The sequence below is a fragment of the Catharus ustulatus genome, chromosome 10, assembly GCF_009819885.2.
Source record: "Catharus ustulatus isolate bCatUst1 chromosome 10, bCatUst1.pri.v2, whole genome shotgun sequence".
Classification (NCBI taxonomy): Eukaryota; Metazoa; Chordata; class Aves; order Passeriformes; family Turdidae; genus Catharus; species Catharus ustulatus.
In genome coordinates, this window is record NC_046230.1 from 10708059 (window position 1) to 10725250 (window position 17192).

The window sequence follows — 17192 nt, forward strand, 5'->3', positions numbered from 1 at the left end:
TGTCCCTTAGCTCCTTAAAGCCAGCAGCCTCCTGACCTCTCTGCACCTCCAACTTCAGCTGCCCATGTACAATGGAAACCTGACCTGCTCCTTTATATCCTGGAGACAGATTGGCTGGGCACAGATGTTTCTTCTTTGGTAATCAGCACAGCTGCAAGTAACTGGGGAAGACACCCTCCTGCACTACCCTAGCTCTGCACAGGTACTCATGGCCTTCCTCCTTGCAGAGCTCCATGGAGAAAGCCACTGCTGATATAGAATCACAGAATGGTTTGGGTTGGAGGAGGTATTAAAGATCATCTCACTGCAAACTCCTGCCATGGGCAGGGACACCTTCCACTAGACCAGGTTGTTCAAAGCTTCATTCAGCCTTACCTTGAACACTTCCAGGGATGGGACATCCACAACTTCTGTGGCCAATCTGTTCCAGTGCCTCACCACCCTCACAGTAAAGGATTTTTTTCTATCTCATCTAAACCTACTCTCGATTTGAAGCTGTTCCCCCTCGTCCTGTCACTATATACACCTGTAAAGTGCCTCTCCATCTTTCTTGTCAGCTCCTTTTATGTTCTGGAAGGTCACAACCAGATCACCCCAAAGCCTTCTCTGAACAATCCCAATTCTCTCAGCCTCTTCTGTTAGGAGAGGTGCTCCATCCTCTAATCAACTTGGTGGCCTTCTCTGGACTGCTCCAACAGGTTGATATCAGTTTAATCTGGCTGAATTCTGGTTGTTGTTGGAGGAAGGGACAGGACAAACTGACTGGAGTGGAAACCAAGGGAGCCAGCCAGAACCAACCCAGTCCTTTCAGCTCAGTCCCAAGTCCTGGTGCTGAGCTAAGGGGGCTGTGCAGCACACAGGGTCCCATGGCACAATCCTTGCACGTCCATTGCCACCATGTCAGGGTGTGCTGGGGGCTCTCAGCTGGGCGGGAGGCAGGGAAAAGCCAGGAGTGAGCATTTGTCCAGGCCAGCAAACTGTTCCTTGAGCAGCTCTAACCAAAGCCAACCCCACAGACAGAGGAAAGCATCCCAACTATCCCAGCTGGCAAACATTACTTTTTTCCTTTTGAGGAAAAGTGAAATACCATCAATTAAAGGATATTTAAAATATCACTCAGCATTTGTTTGGGTTCATTGTTATAGCAGCACTGTGTGGCTGATGGATCCCTGGAGTGAATGAGTCGTTGCTGCTGTAGAAAGGTATTTCTGCCCAGCCATGACTTCCTGCTCTCTTGAGTGTGCTGACAGATCTCATCAGATATTTAATTGTGTTCTTTCAAAAGTGAACAGGAAAGGCGTTCAATGACCAGTAAAGATATTTCCAAAGGAAAACACTCACTTTCTCCTGAAAAAAATATAAAGGATTAGCTCTCCTTGGAACTATGTTATTGAGAACGAATGGCTGTAAATGTGGATTGCAGATGATTTACTCCATATTCCAGGATTTGGGGGATGAGTCGTATTACTGTACCAGACAATGGCTGGACAAATAAAAAAAATCTGCTTCTATTGGGAGAAAGAAATATATAGTGAGAAAAAAAAGTGTTCTGCAGCATAGGGATAAAAATACATACATATTCAAAAGACTGCATTTATTTATAACAGAAAAATTTAAAAAAAAAGGCTTTCATATCTGTATTTTTCATACTTGTTTATGTAGCAACTACATAACATATACACATTATGTTTGCATTTTATTTCTCTGTATGCATATATAAAAATAGTACAATTTTGAAAACTTATGTATTGTCTGGCATGTCCTCAAGCCCTGGATCACTTCTGGACAGAAAGAAGGCAAAGCCTAGAAATCTGCTTACTTTGGATCTGGCCTTTGACACTCTTTGATGGATAGCAGATAAGAGCGTCATTTTTAAGAGGCCTTCAGCCGAGATAAAAACCTGTATATTAACTGCCATATTTCTGTGCTACATCAGAGAATATAAGAGACAGGGTTTGGCTGAGGAAAAAAAAAAGAATAATGACCCCCTTGCCATGTGCTGATATTGAGAAATATTAAGTATTTTCTTCCAGCTCATTGAGCCTTCCCAGATTTAAGGCAGACCAGTGTGGCTGTCCACAGCAAGGCAATGTGTAGTGCAGCCCTTTCTGGAAGAAGTCAGAGACAGCCAGCCTGAGGAAAAATGCTGAGCTAAATTCAACACAATGTTACTGTTCATTTCTCTGCTCATTGAAACAGACTTGGAAAGGAAAGTGAATTTAAGCTCTACAGTGTGTGAAGTGTATATTAAATAAGAAGTTGAGTCAAGTGACTGTTTATTAGAAAGTACAGCAGATTCTGAGCAATACTATGTCTCCTAAAACTAGTCTGAGTTGTAGGAATGCCAGTTCAGGCAGCAACTAAAAGCAAAACCTGGGGTCTGTGTTTCAAAATGTGAACTTTGGGGGGGAAAAAAGAGATCAGAATGCTTACAAAAGTGGGGTCCTTAGTATGCAACTTCTTGAATTATTCTTCCCCAGCGTGAAAATTGCCATCTCATTAGAAGTAATACAGATTTGTGAACAACTGCCAGCCATGCTCTGCTCAGGGTAAAGAAAAGCAATGCAGAATCATACTCCATCTTTCACCAGACTGCTTGAGCTCTTTTACTTAATGAGAAGCCCATCATAATATTACAGAATACTTTAAAAATGTTCTGTAATTAGTTTCCACAAATAAATTAGCTAACAGTGAATGAATCACACTTTTTTCCCTGCACGCACCAGGCTGATCAATCCTCAGAGATACTTGAACCTGGAAAAGTCCCAGCTGAAGGCAGTGTTATAGCCTTGTCAGCCCTGTACAACTGTCAGGTCCTGGCTTTCATCCCTTCTTCTTGCTGTCTCCAAAGAGATACACTCCCACTGGCATGATACTTGTCTTGCTTTTTCAGGAGTGATGTGGAAGTAGAGCAGAGTTGTGCATGGCTGAACTGAGCTTCCAGCTCCCTTTGAAGTCAAAGGAACGACAGACTGTGTATGTTAGGGTATTTCTTTTATTGCATTTCCCAAACCAGCACTGGTTGTGAGCTTGCCAACACTAAACAGTTGTTAGTTTGCTGCACGGGAGAGGAGCAGCTGCTGGGCACACGCCAATTCTTTTTAATATCCACAGCACTGCCACCAGAAGCCACCAAAAGCACAGCAGAGCTAAGGAGGAAAATGCCACAAACTCATCTATGCATCAATATCCTGTGCTGCTGTGGGCAGGCTGCAATAACCACATACACAGCCTTACAAAACAGGGCTGACAAGAAGGTGACTCTAAACATAGCCAGGAACAGGGCAAGAACATTGCTGGGGCAGGGAGAGGGGCCAAGAGAGATTTCAGAAAGCATTTATATGCTTGAACTTAAACATAGGAAAATGCTACTCATCTGAGACATGCAATTCTTGGGAAAATCCAGGCTTAGTTATCTTTCTTCTACTAAGTTTGAAGATGTTATTTTGACTATTTGGGGTTTTTTTCAGAAATAAAGTCACATCTTCTATAAGAATTTAAATTATCTGTGTGCCTAATTTGTTTTGATTATCTGTGTTATGCCATGAAAAATGGATTACACATTCAAAGTTCCCCAGAGAGGCTGCAGAGTTTTATGAAGGTACAACTGATACGATGCTGCAAAGGCCAGCTGGTTTCCACAATAAAAGATGATCTGAGATGAAAAAAATACATTCGTTTTCCTGAGCTCCTTCCTATTTTGAAATAACCATTAAAAGGCAGCTCCAACACTGTATTAGAAAAGTGGATGGATGAGTACCAAAGACATTTTCCTGTCTTTATGAAAACCGGTTAATAAAAGGAAAATTTTAAGCAGTGAAATATAATACGACATAAATAATATCCCCACCCAGAAAAAAAAAAAAAAAAAAAAGGTGTTCCAAACTTACAGGCAGGCATGCACAGGTGAGGTTGGCTTTATATGTGGATGTCATGAGGGTACAAAAGAAATGCCATACAGAGTAGGTGACCCATAGGTTAAGTAGGCTGTTCCTTGAGGGGGATTAAAAATTGAAATGGAATTGAAGAAGAATTAGGAAATAAAAAGGGCAATAGGTGGTAGAAATGCCATAAATGAGGGTAGCAAAGCAATAAGAACAGAGCATTGACACCTTGTGCTCTGTTGACAGCAGCAGGGACTGAAGTCCTTACCTGGGCATAAGGTCCATACCTGTCACACAGAACTCGAGTGCTGGAGTGAGGAGCTGGGCCATTCATAACTTGAAGTTTAAGGGAACAAAGAGCCTTTGGAGAAGTGGGGTACAAGGGTCCATCCATGGTGTGTGTCCATCCATGGGTGCCCCCGTTCCTCCAGCCCCCAGCAGGAGGGTGGGTGGGTGGGTGCTGTGTGTCCCCAGCCACAGCCCCAGGCTGCACAGACGCAGCTGCTCACCCAGACAACGTGCTCATCTCCTTCCCAGAAGGGCAGAGAAAGCCTTCATGGAGCCACTGACCCAGGAAAGAGAAGGCAAATATGTGTTTGTATCCCAGCCCCAGCATTTTTCATCCCATTGTAAGTAATTTCTGGCCACGAATGTTCAACTAATTAAGAGAAAACAAGACCTGATTTGAATTCCCAAGCTGAGACTGCAGCCTTGTCAGATTTATTCTGCTGTTGGTAATTTCTGTTTTCTTTTGGGTTGTTTTATTCCTTCATCTGGTTTGAGCTGCCTGCAGGAGGAAAAGCAAGTCCACTTGGAGGCTATGTCTGAGGTATTGCCTCTGATAGTCTGGATTCAAATCTGTTTGTTTACACTGAGGCACCTGATCTTGTTAAAAAGGCTGACATGTACAGCAGATAAAATCCTAACTAAAGCCCTTAACTCTGAAAGTTTGTCTATGTTGTGTGGAATTTACTGTGAAGCTTCTGAGGTGTTCTGCCAATGATGAATTCAGGTTGTAATCTCAGCAGGGGAGATGTTTTGAGCTTTTTTTCTGTATGTAAATTGCTGACAATGTTAATGGCCATCAGCAAGGAACAAACAATCTTGTTCATAATGCCAGTGCCAGTTTCCCGTCTTTATCACAATCCATACTTAGAAAAGTGTTGTAAACTGAATAAAACAGCCTCATCTCCACCCCCATTTATGTAGAAACATTCCTCTTCAAGGCTTTACTCCAATTAAAAGCTTTTTTTCTCTCTTTGCAGAGAAAAGATATTCTACCTAGGGATGTATGTGCATTATCAGACTTGCATATTTGCATGTCTTTGTTCTTGTCTTTGTTCTTAACTTCTTTGATTTAAAAAAAATGTTTTTGCAAAATTTTAGACACTAGAAATAGAATCTTTTCATAGAGCTGAACTCCAGAAACACTGGCCATGTAGTCATATACACAGCTGGACAGATTTTTGTCTCACAGCACTCACCCTGCTCACTAGCTGGGAATGCTTAAATCCCTGCCCATCACTAACACTCCCCAGCCTGTGTCACTGATCTGTTGTGATACAAAGGCTCACTGTCTCTCGTCGTGGTCCATCAGGTTTGAAGGTACCACACTGAGACTACAGGAAAAATAACACCCTGCACTAATCCTGCTCACTTAGAGAAGGTTGCTCTCTGTGAGAGAGACTATTGACAGTGGGATCATGCAAGTAAGTAAACCCATCTGGTCTCACTAGGTTGGTAATATTTACAATCAATAATAGTCTCCAAAAAAAATTAAATGTCCAGAATTTGATATATTTTGCTGTATTTTCTAGGTAATGTTCACAACTATTGCCTGTTTCAGGTAATTAATGGTGATTTTCTGAGAAATGGATTGAAAAGGTTATGTTTTATGGCAACAGGCTGAGTTGCAGTGATCTGATTTCTGTGTGCATTTCAGCACTGCAGTGGCAGCTGAAGGATAGAGTCAATTCTTAGGTGGCTGTTTTGGTACCAGCAGCAAGGCAAAATTTACTGCCTGCTGTCACCCATTAAACCACACACATTTAAATAATAGAAAGTACCTGAAGATGATTAGCAGAGTAAATTACCTAAAGTAATGCAGTTTAAACAGTTCTGCAGTAGCTCTACAGCATGTCAGTGTCACTGAGGAGAGTGCTATGAGAAGGAGTGGAGTTAATGAAATGCCACTTCACTGACAAGTGCTGAAGCACCACGAGAGGAAGACTTGTCAGCACAAGCTGTGGTGGTGAATGGGGGAGCAGAGGGAATGGCACTGGCAAACAGGACCCAGCTCTGGCTGTGATCTCTGCCACCAGGGAAGATCAGATGCCACTGCAGCTTCTTGTGGTGTCCTTCAGCACATTTTAACAAAGCACCCCAAAGCCCTTTTTGGTGCCAGTGGTGGCCAGAAAACATGGCTAAGCATGGGGAAAGAGTCATCCATGTCTGCAGTGGGCTTCCCTCTCCCTGGCAGAGCTTTTGTCCAGGATTTCTGGCCATATGGGCCCCATGGACTCCCACAGGCTCCCGTCTGCAAGTTGGCAGTATTATTTTTTACACTATTTGCACTGGCTACTTTGTGAAATGAAATCATGTTTCTGGGTTTATGCTGTCAACAAAATACTGAATAATGACACAAACTTCTCCCTGTGTAACAATCTCAGGCTCCTTCAACCCAACAGACAGTGACTTCTGCTCAAAGCTGACTTGCTTTTCTGGCAGGTAGCAGAAAACTCCCAGTGTGATAAAGAATTATTTCTGTGCTCCCCTCAAGGGGCTCTCTGAGACTCAGGAAAAACAACAACACAATCAGACCTCTGAAGGTGTTGGACCATGTTATCACAGATACCATGAAGGGCTCAAAAATCCCTCAGGGTTCTCCCTGTTTAAGCCTCTAGCAATATTTCAACAGCCTGTTCTCTACTCTTCCAGAATAAAACTCTCCATCAATTAATTTTTGGGTATACACTTAGGAAATGTGCACCACATCCCATCAGGGAGCTGACACAACCTTGTTTTTAGTATGAGAAAATAATTTATATTAACCCAGAGTGGTGCAGCACCAGCAAGGAGAATGATGAGTTCTGCAGGCTGGGAAGGAACCTTCCTGAGCTGGGCTGCAGCAGTTTATTCATTCTACAGATCATTTAAACATTAAGTTATCACAGACTGTAACACTGGCTGAGTTATGTAGCTACATTCCTCAGAATGGTGTCACTTAAAGACATAAAATTGCATAATTGTGTGCTTACTGTTCTAGCTGCCACATTGACAAGCATTATACTTTATCTCCAAAGAAAAGAAAAAACGAGAGAAGTGTTTGTAAATGACCCCATCAAATCAGGTAATGAGCACCAGGAGACAAAGCAAAGTGCCTGTTTTATGTACAGTGATGGAGGGAAAGCCAGAATTCCCATGACTAGCCAAATGCCAGTGGTGATGAATGCAGGTAACTGTGGGGCAGGTACACAACAAACCAGGCACAGGGGTTAAAAGGGCATTCCAAGATCATGAATGTAGTGTTTCATTTCTCCCTTTTATCATTTTTCTTCACCTTTCAGTCTTTTTTAGTTTTTCTCTCTCTTTTTTTTTTTTTTTTTTCCATTTTGTTTTTATTGAGTCTTTCTGCTTTTCCTATGCCTTGATGGACTGGTGAGAGTGTGAAAAGTGACCAACCTGAAAAACTCACATTATTTCAGTAAATTTTGTGCATATATTCTGTATAGGGTCTGGGGACTTTCTGTTCACTGTAAGTAGCATTTATTGCTTTATTCCTGCAAGGTTTTACTATGCCTAGAAGCAGGAATGCTTTTGTTGTACAAGACCAAAGCCACTCCTTGAGAAGCTGTTTGGAAACAATAATATTAAACTGCAAACCAACACGTTGCCTTTCTATGTTTAATGAGAGTTTTGTTTTTCTTACCTTGCCAAGCCTGGAAAAATGCTTTCAAATTTAAATGTCGTTCCTGAGGCCTCGAGACGTTCAGCTTGGGTTAGAGCCAGACCTAATTGAATCAGAAATTAAAATATTTGAGTTGTAGAATTAGAAGTAGAAATACACAAATTCTTCCAAAACCATCAAAAGTCTTTCCAAAGAGAGCATCAGACTGTAGCAGGCAGAGACAGAATATGGCCAGAGTGTGTTTAAACAAAATGCAGAAAAAGCCATAGAGAAAAAAAATCAAAGCTTTCCTTGAAATAGACCTTGTTTGATTAAATGCACAGCATGGATATTTTGGCATTAATTCACTGTGATGTTGAAATCCGAGTGGTTTAAATCTTAATGCAGGCTTTCCACTGCTGTGTGCTTACAGAGTTATTCACACCTTTGAGAAGTATTTTCAGGGAGATGGTAAAGTGTCCCCAAATTCAAATGTTTTTGTGACTTCACCTACTCTGTTAGCAAGAGCGAATATGTGATCACAGAATCATGGAATCACAGGATGGTTTGGGTTGGAAAGGACCATGGAGATCAATGAGTTCCATGCCCCCTTCCACTGCCCCAGGCTGCTCGGAGCCCTCCAGCCTGGCCTTCAACATTCCCAGGAACGGGGCAGCCACGGCTTTCTGAGCAACACCCTCACAGTCAAGAATTATTTCCTAATATCTAATCTAAACCTACTAATGATTTTCAGTTGAAATCCATTCCCCCTTGTCCTGTCCCAAGGTGATCAGCCCTTGCATGGTCTCCGTGGCCTGGCAAGAGCAGGATCCGGAGCCCAAGATCCCATTCCTGTCCCTGCTGTGGGACAGGGTCAGGATTGAGGTGTGCACCTCCCCAGACAGGATAGGAAGGAGCCAGCAGCTCCTGTGTGGAGGAGCAGGATGAACAGCAGGAGATAAAACACAGAGGGCAGAAGTATGGGTCCTTGCTCGTGCCTTTTCACTGCCCTGTGAGCTAAAGCCCTGCTCTAAGAGAGGGCAAAGCTCACCAAAGCAACACAAAAACATTGACGTTTTCTGATGTTAAAACCATTCTTGAAATCATGTGGAGTCCTGCAGAGGATGCTGTGAGCACAGGCACAGGGCATGGTGGCTCTGTAGGGACTGCTGCCAGGCGAGGGACTGGCACCCCAGAGCTCCCTCCTCCAGCTCCAAGAGGTTCCTTGGCTATAAACACGTTGGAGGCTTTAATCTCACACCTGTCCCTGCTTGAGCTGAAATGATTTTACAAGTTTTGAAAACCTCTGCATAACCTTTATCCACAAAAGGGGCTACAGACTTCCTCAAGTCCAGCAAACTCATCTATTATTCCCCTTAATATTTGGCAGCAGCAGCTGGTGGCCCCGTCCCTGCTCTGCTGCACAGGTCACTCAATGCCCTCAGCACCACACAGCTTCTTGACATTGCCCTGCACAGCAACACAAATCCATGGGCTGTGCTTCAAAGACATAAATATAGACAGAAAAGAGACTGAACACCATGGGAGTGCAGCAGTTTTAACTCTCCGTTCTCACAGCCCACGTTTCCCTGGCTGTCCTGGTTCTGGGGCAGCACTTGAGGAAGAACAGCCTTCAGCAGCTGCAAAGCATCAGCAGATACGGGACTGCCAGGGCTCTTTCCCTTTCTGTTTTATGGAGGGATAGACACATAGCTGTGCAGTGAGAAAGCAGGACATTCATCCAGCCACTTTTGCAGAAGAATGAAGACAGCTCTCAGACGAACACTGTAACATCCAAATATTAGCAACCACCACATAACCACTACTCAGGCATGTCTTGGAAATACTGGTTTAATAGCAATGTTTTAAAAGAAAAGCTGAGGGTCTTTCTGTCACAGAAACAGCATGTTTCAGAAGCACATAGCATCCAGAAACATGCACTGGAACACACAAAGGGGTCCCCAGAGCTTCTGGCCAGGGCTGGAGGGTGCTCAGGCTCTGCTGAGTTACATGTAACACATTAAATTCATCAGGTGCAAGGTAGTGCCCCAAAGCCCCAGGTGAGATCAAGAACCAACACAACGCAAGCCAAGGGCTAGGTAGTTCCTACCCTAGATGCTGCCAGATTTGGGAGCAGTGGAAGCATCCCTGTCCCTGACCAGTCCCCAGGGAACCATGACAGGAAGAAGGGGATGGCAAACTCTATTTTCCTATGTGGAAAATCAAAGCAGAGTGAGTTACTGAGGCTTACAGGGGAGAAATCTGGGAAAGAGCTCAAAATTGCCACTCCATCTCTGAACTCTCCCTCCTGATTATGAAGCAGAGAGCCACAGGGTCTGACAGGCACATAAGCACACAAGGACAGACACCACTGCTCTCGTTCAGTGCTGCCAATTGGTTTCTGGAATCTGGAGAACACTTTCTTATTTTCCTTTCTTTTTTCCTTTTTTTTTTTTTTTTAATTACTCTGTCATTGTAGCTCCTTGAAGATTTACTGCTAAATGTTCAAAAATCAAGAGTTGATCCTCAGACCAGACTCAAGTATCTTGTTTGTTCAAGACTGTGAATTACATTGGCCAAATTCCCTCTTTCTGATACAATTCAGCTGACTTAGAGAGAGTTACTCACACTTTATAGCAACATGAATGAGAGGAGATTCAGGTTCAATGCTTCATTTTCTATCCACATCAGAAGTTAACTACCAGCTTTATTCCCTGATCCTGTTGAAAGAGCTGAGGATGGTGGGACACAAACAAAGGCGCCTTGACATGCAAAGAGTTGGGTATGTTGTTGCTAAACAAACATGCCCATGTTAACTTCAGCCTCATTAAAAATACAAGACAAACATTCATCCTGGGATCCCAGACAGGCAATTGGTAATAAAGGATGTGTTCTAAGCATCAAAAAACACACAAAACACTCCAAAACAAACAGGAAAAAACCCCACTGTAAATCCATGGTAGGTAAACACTCAAAATTATAAACCCTAAAAGAGAAAACATCTTTTCTATGTCCTGTCCAGCATGTCTTGAATCTTGGATAAAAAGACTTAAAATTCTTTTCATTCTATCCACTCTTAATAGGAAAATCCAGGTGCAGATGTGGGCTTGATTCCAGTGCCAAGATCCCTGCTCTCTTCAATAAAGAGTTTAATGCAATTTAATCCAGAGAAGCAAAGAGCCCTAAGATACCAGCAGTAGAGATTCAGAATTCTAATTAATTTTCTGTTGGTCAGTTGTTACACAGATTCCCTCAGTTGTGCTTTTGCTAACATGGTTTAAAAAATATTAAATCTCATAAACTATGGATAACTGTGGATAAATCAGCAATTCTGTGTTAAATAATTAATATTTATACAAGAAAATAGAACATAACCAGCCAAAATGATGCTGCTATCTCCTCTCTCCCCTCACTTCACCCCTGCCCATGAGACTGTTCTATCATTATAAAGGGATAACCATAAATATATGGAAACACCACAGCTGAGTCTGTCTCATCATACACTGATGTTCAGGAAGAGAAAGCAGAACCAGATGTTCTCACCCTGCCAGCAAAGCCACGGGGAGGCATGACACAGGGACCTTTCCACCACAGGAGGTGAGACAATTTTGGGTGGCTTATGAAGATGAGCAGTTGATTTGAATTTCACAGAATGGGCTGGGTTGGAAGGGACCTTAGAGATCACCCAGTTTCAACCCCCCTGCCATGGGAAGGGACACCTTCCACTAGACCAGTTTGCTCAGAGCCCCATCCAGCCTGGCCTTGAGCACTCCCTGGGATGAGCTAGGGACACTGTTTTACAGAAAGCAGGTCCAAGCCATGCTCCCCTTGGCCTGGAAGGAGTAACTGGCAGAGAAGCCATCGATTATTGCACACGCAGCTACCCAGGATCTAAGGTAAGCAGCAGCAAAATGGCCTCAGTGGGACATGCAGGGAAGGCACCAAGAAATTCAGCAGCCCAAGATGAGGAAAAGTTAACTTGGACACTAACCATTGTAGCTGCAGGAGGTCTGTGGGTTTTATAGCCAAATTCTGAGCATAGGGAGAAACAGCCTTTCGTGGGTGGCTGTGCAAGAGGCTGTCCCAAAGTGAGGGACACATCTGCAGTCCCTCCAGGTGGTGCCTCTCACCCTTTTGGGGCGAGCAGCAGCTGCCTGCCTTGATGAGACCCAAAGCAGGGTCCCAGGGCAGGCCACGTGTTCAGCACACCCGGAGCTGCTCCAGGGTCCTGGACCCACCCACGGTGATATCAACATTTTCAGAAGCCCTTTGTTCCTAGCAGCACAGACCACACATTGATTGCATTTCCTTCTGGACTAGGGTGAAATTCTGATTGAGAAAAGCACTGACAAGAACTCAGATAATGCATCACAAATTCAATATATTCAATACAAACGAGCAAACACCAGGATTACTGACCTCTAGCCACAAAATCACTTTTGTAATATGATGACACCATACCAAGCTATTTCCTCCTGGTTCAAGAGCCAAATGCTATTTGCTGAAAGCCAGTTCAGTTTGTCTGAACTTAATAAAATTTCCTTCTGAAACAAAGCATAAGGATTTTCTTCTCAAAGAAATTAATAAACATTTGACAACTTAAACAAACTGAACCCTGCTGAAACCCTTTGAGGCTCAAACATATTGCTTTTTTTTTCTTCCCCCCAAATCACAGATTTTAATAAATGGCAGGAGTAGACCATGTTATACAAGGGATTGTTATTAAGTAGATTTGGGAAAATACTAAATGCTCAGTGTCTGCCTGCTCAGTAAAACTGTTCCATTGCAATAATGGGTTCCACCAATATAATTTTCACTACTATTTAAAGATACCTGAGACAAAATGAGTTCCAGTGAAGGCACAAGCACTGATAGTGATGATATGGTATTCCAAGCCATGAGCAAAGCAAGAGCAAGAGAATTTATGCACAGGATGCCTCCAGAGCCAGAGAAAACATCTGAGATAGTGGTGGTCCCATGGTCCATGGCTGCAGCCATTCTCTGCCATGGGGGTTTGAATCTTCAGATTATTTGAAAATGTTCAGCTCCTGAATTTGCCCCATCCTCTGCTCTCTACCTTCCTGAGATGGCTGAAGAGAACATTTTTCCAAAGATCAAGAGACTACCAGTAGTGTCATAATTAATTTGGCAATAATATTAAAACTATTGCAATGTGGCTCTATAAGAAGTTTCTTATAATGGTTTTTTTATGTGAAAACAGAGCAAGTAGCCAAGCAAAAGGCAATTATCCAAGTTGATTTCCACTACTACAGCAAAGAAGCTTAGCAAAAGAGATCACCATCTCCATATTTATGTATAGTAAATGGCACAGTCAATAATAATAATTAAAAATCAAAAAGCCCACTAGGTAACTTATTTCAAGAATGATGCTGGGCTGTGAGGGTTTTTTAAATAATACAGTCTTCCACAAAGATGAGCTTTAACCCAGCCTCATGCAAATGCTGAGCTGTTTTTTAATGACCACAGTAATGGGGCAGCCCCTGAGTGAGGTGACACCTGAGTGCAGTTGGGCTACCCACGAGTTCCTCTAATCACTTAGGAAAGTGCCTTTGAGACTTCCTTTTCCCAAAAAGAATGGTACCTCTACAGACTGTGAACTTGCTTCTCTCCCTGTCAAAGGGAAGAATTATTCTGTTGGTGACAGAAATCAATGTTTTAATATCACTGAGACAATTATACACAAGGAGAGAATAACTCATTTTGGGGTTTCACTTAAGAGACAAAAAGCATTAAAACAGTCTTTTCCCCTCTGATGTCTGCAGCCCTCTGCCAGAGCATTCAATGTCAGCAGGACTGTGCCTCTCTTTCTTGCAAGTAAAGGCTCACTCTGTGATGATTACAAGTGGAAAGACTGAATAACACAAGCTGCTGAGAAAGTCCCGTGACTAGGAAAAATTCCTCCCATCTCCTGCTGCTGCTTTCCCCATCATCATCGGGGCTATCTGATACCCCGGCGGGCTCCAGGGCGGGCAGTGCACAGGGACAGCGCTGGCACTGGCAGGAGGAGAGGAGTTAACACAAACACAGCACAGTGAGGGCTAGAGGCAGCAGTGATGGAGTTATCACAGCTTGGCTCTTTCCCGGTTGTAATTTCCTGCAGACATACAGGGACAGTGGGAAAAATCAACTTGTAAGCGTTCCAGCTAAAACCACTGTTGTGGTCTTTATGCCTTTCAAGATGAAAAAGTAAACCTCAGAGTATGTGAACCCAGGAATGCATTTTCCTCCTAATTGCACAAGATCTCCAGAGCTGCAATTACTCCTGAGAGTGTCTGTGTTTTCTTGGCCCCACCTAAGCATTCAGCAGCATTCACAGCACCTTGAGCACCCCACCAGGCTCTGTCTGGGCTCTGTGACAGCATCCCCCAGCTGCTGGGGGAGCTGGGATGGGCTCTCAAAGGACTTGTGATCTCTGTTAAGCTAACTTCCTTCTCCACAAAGTTTTCAAATAATCACGGTTTTAGACTTATTTCACCAAGAGTTCTCTGTAACAATCTAGTGCTCTAAAACATATCACCAGATGAGAATTGTCAGCAAAATGCACTGAAGTGCAAGAACCAGCCCACTAAGTTGCTTTGAGAGCTGACAAAGAAGGAAAGTGAAGCTGCAGGTGAGTGACTGACTTGCCTGGCTTTCAGGGGCCAGAGGTGAAACCACAAGAAATTAGGTGCTTGGGGAATAAAAGAAAGCATTGAAAATTCCACTGCCTTGACATGTGGGTGAGGATGACTGAAATGTCTCCTCTCATTTGGATGTCACTTTCCTGGGCAACCGATGTTTATATGTTTAGGAAGAGAAGAGTCACAAGAGATAAGATATTGTTTTTTCACAGGAGGAAACAAGTCTAACCCACAACAGAAATCTTTCTCTCTATTTTCACCATAGTGACAAAATGAGTCCTCTCTTTTCATTAACAATATTGTACTTGTCAAGCAAAAGTCAAGTCAACAGCTAAGAGCTTTTTGAAACATAAGATCCTGACATGTGAGGTCTTCACTTTCACTTAATGGAAACAGGCCTTCATGAGAAACTCGACTGTATCATCCTGGTGTCACTCACCTCAGAAACTGCTGGAAGACACCAACCTATGTGAGTGGGAATTCTCTGTGGCAGGCTTGGTCCCTGTGGTCTTGCAGGATAGAAGACATTGCATTCTTGCAAATTTATTTGCAACATTTTGTCTGTTCCCTATAAATTTACTTTTGTTCTTTCACACTTACCCTCTAGTAGCTAAAATGTACCATGTATGTAAAGGTTTGCTGTAGAAAATTAAAGGTACACATGGAAAAGGGGTAAAAAGATATTTTCCCATTGCCACAGATATTCCATTCCAGTGCTTCCTGAGCCACTTTCAGGCTTATCAAAATGGGATAGAAATTATTTCATCAGTGCTCCCTCAGTCACACTCTGACCTTGGGCAGGTAATTTATCTGCTCTGTACATCAGTTTTTCCTTCTACAGAAAGGAGGAATTGAATTTTACCTTATAGGGGCATGCTGTGAAGCTGCAGAGTTTTGAAGGTGACAGGAGCAGACCTAATAGAGGGAGAAAATACAAGACCCTGAGACAGATCCAGCTCTTGGTTTCATTTCCCAGGACTTTGTCCGTACAGTGCAAGGCCAAAAGGATTTATTAAAAAAAAACAAAACAAAACAAAAAGATCCCAACAGATAAGTCTTCATGGAAGTTAAACATGAGATTAGCTGCCTCTCTCAAAGTCATAACATTAAATTTAAAACTTCTAAATTAGGAGAGCTTTCAGATCAAAGTGCTACACAGTAGCTCAAATGGAACAGAAATAAAAAGGCATTTATATCAAACTGCCCTCCTGCCAACCACTCCTGTGCAGGCTGGGCCAGCAGCTGCAGTGAACACAATAATAACAATGATTTTCTAAGCTGCAAGAAACTCTGCTCAGGACCATCCCAGCAGAGCTGCAGCCCCTGCCCTGCTGTGGCACCTCTGGAGCACTGACAGCCAGCAGGGATAACAGCTGGGGGCTGCCAGCACACAAAAACCCAACTGCATTGCTCTGGCCAGCCTGGTCTGTCTGCTCACTGCTGGACAAGGGCAGATCAATGCACAGGAAAGGAGAGAGGCAAGAAATACAAACTGGGCTCAATCCAGAGAGCCCCTGTTCATGGCAGCTGCTGATTTGGGTCCATCAGGAGCACGGGCACATGGCCACTCTGCAGCCAGGGAAACAAAAGGTCCCTGCCCTCCTCACTGGTTTTCTTGAGGATTTTTTCTAGGTTTTATTTGTCTTTTGAAATTCAGTTGATTGAAGTCTAAAATTATTTAATAACTTGTTTACTTTCTCTCTAAACACCAAGTCTAGCACTCAAAACTGCATTTTAGCAGGCAAGAGGTTCTCGAGGTGGGTCCTGCAGAGTGGGACACATTGTCTGACAAGGGCAGGGGGCAGCCAAGGGCAGCTGCATGTGCCAGACTGGATGTGGCCATGGCCCAGAGCTGCCAGTGGGACTGCACAGCCTTCCTGCTGCTCTTCTCTTCCTACAGCACTGCACAGCCTTCATCCTGCCCTTCCTGCAGCACTGCACAGCCTTCCTGCTGCATTTCCTACAGCACTGCACTACAGGGGACTGCACAGCTTTCCTGCTGCATTTCCTACAGCACTGCACAGCCTTCCTGCTGCTCTTCCTACAGGGAAGTCTCCTGCAGGTCCCTCTGGCACGCAGAGCCACAAATCCCAAATTTGCTGTTCCTCCTGCCATCCCTCTCCTCTCAACTCTCTGGGTGACCAAGTGCACCCTCTGAAGCACCTTGTCCCAGAAGATTTATTTATGGCAGTTTCTCAAGTAGTATTGCTTGTGAGGTATTATTTCTGTTAATTAGGCTTTTGGCTACTTGATATGCCAGAAAATTCACATTTTCTACTCTTTTTCGTCTGCTTTGAGTTGCTGTATTTATTCAAGATGAAAGCCAGATGTTATATTAATAAGAGAACTGCCTTTCCTAAAGGGAAACATTCATCAGGGCAGAAGCAGACATTGTAGCTTTGCTGTGAATTATTTAAATTCCTCCTTTTTTTTTTTCCTTCTGAACAGGAAATCCAAGAAGATGTATTTGAAAGCAATAGTATTGTGACTGCAGAATAAAAGCCATTTGCCCTAATCCCTTTAAAAGCTGGTAATAGGGATTTTAAAGTACTGAAGTTTAAAAATGTTTAAATTTGAAGGAAAGACAAATATAAACCCAAAATATTTGGAGGCAGGGGATGTTTGGATAATTTATATAGCAAATACTTTACAAATCCAACAACAGATAATTGCTGTCAAACTACCTGGGTTTTCTTTATACCCATTGGCAATTGTTTTTCCCAGAGAGGTTCTTCTCTCAAACCCAGGGTTTTAGAAGAAATGGACCTAAATGACATTTTG

At 43.2% G+C, this 17192-nt stretch overlaps 1 long non-coding RNA gene across 1 annotated transcript in view; it reads right to left on the reverse strand.

Annotated features, from left to right (window-relative positions):
• The window catches only part of LOC117001004, a 117636-nt gene that overhangs the window by 99145 nt on the left and 1299 nt on the right, over positions 1-17192 (reverse strand). The window contains exons 2-3 of the long non-coding RNA XR_004418894.1: positions 15274-15326; positions 7813-7894 (exon numbers count right to left, since the gene is read on the reverse strand). This is a non-coding gene — a long non-coding RNA (uncharacterized LOC117001004). The remainder of the gene's footprint in view (positions 1-7812; positions 7895-15273; positions 15327-17192) is intronic.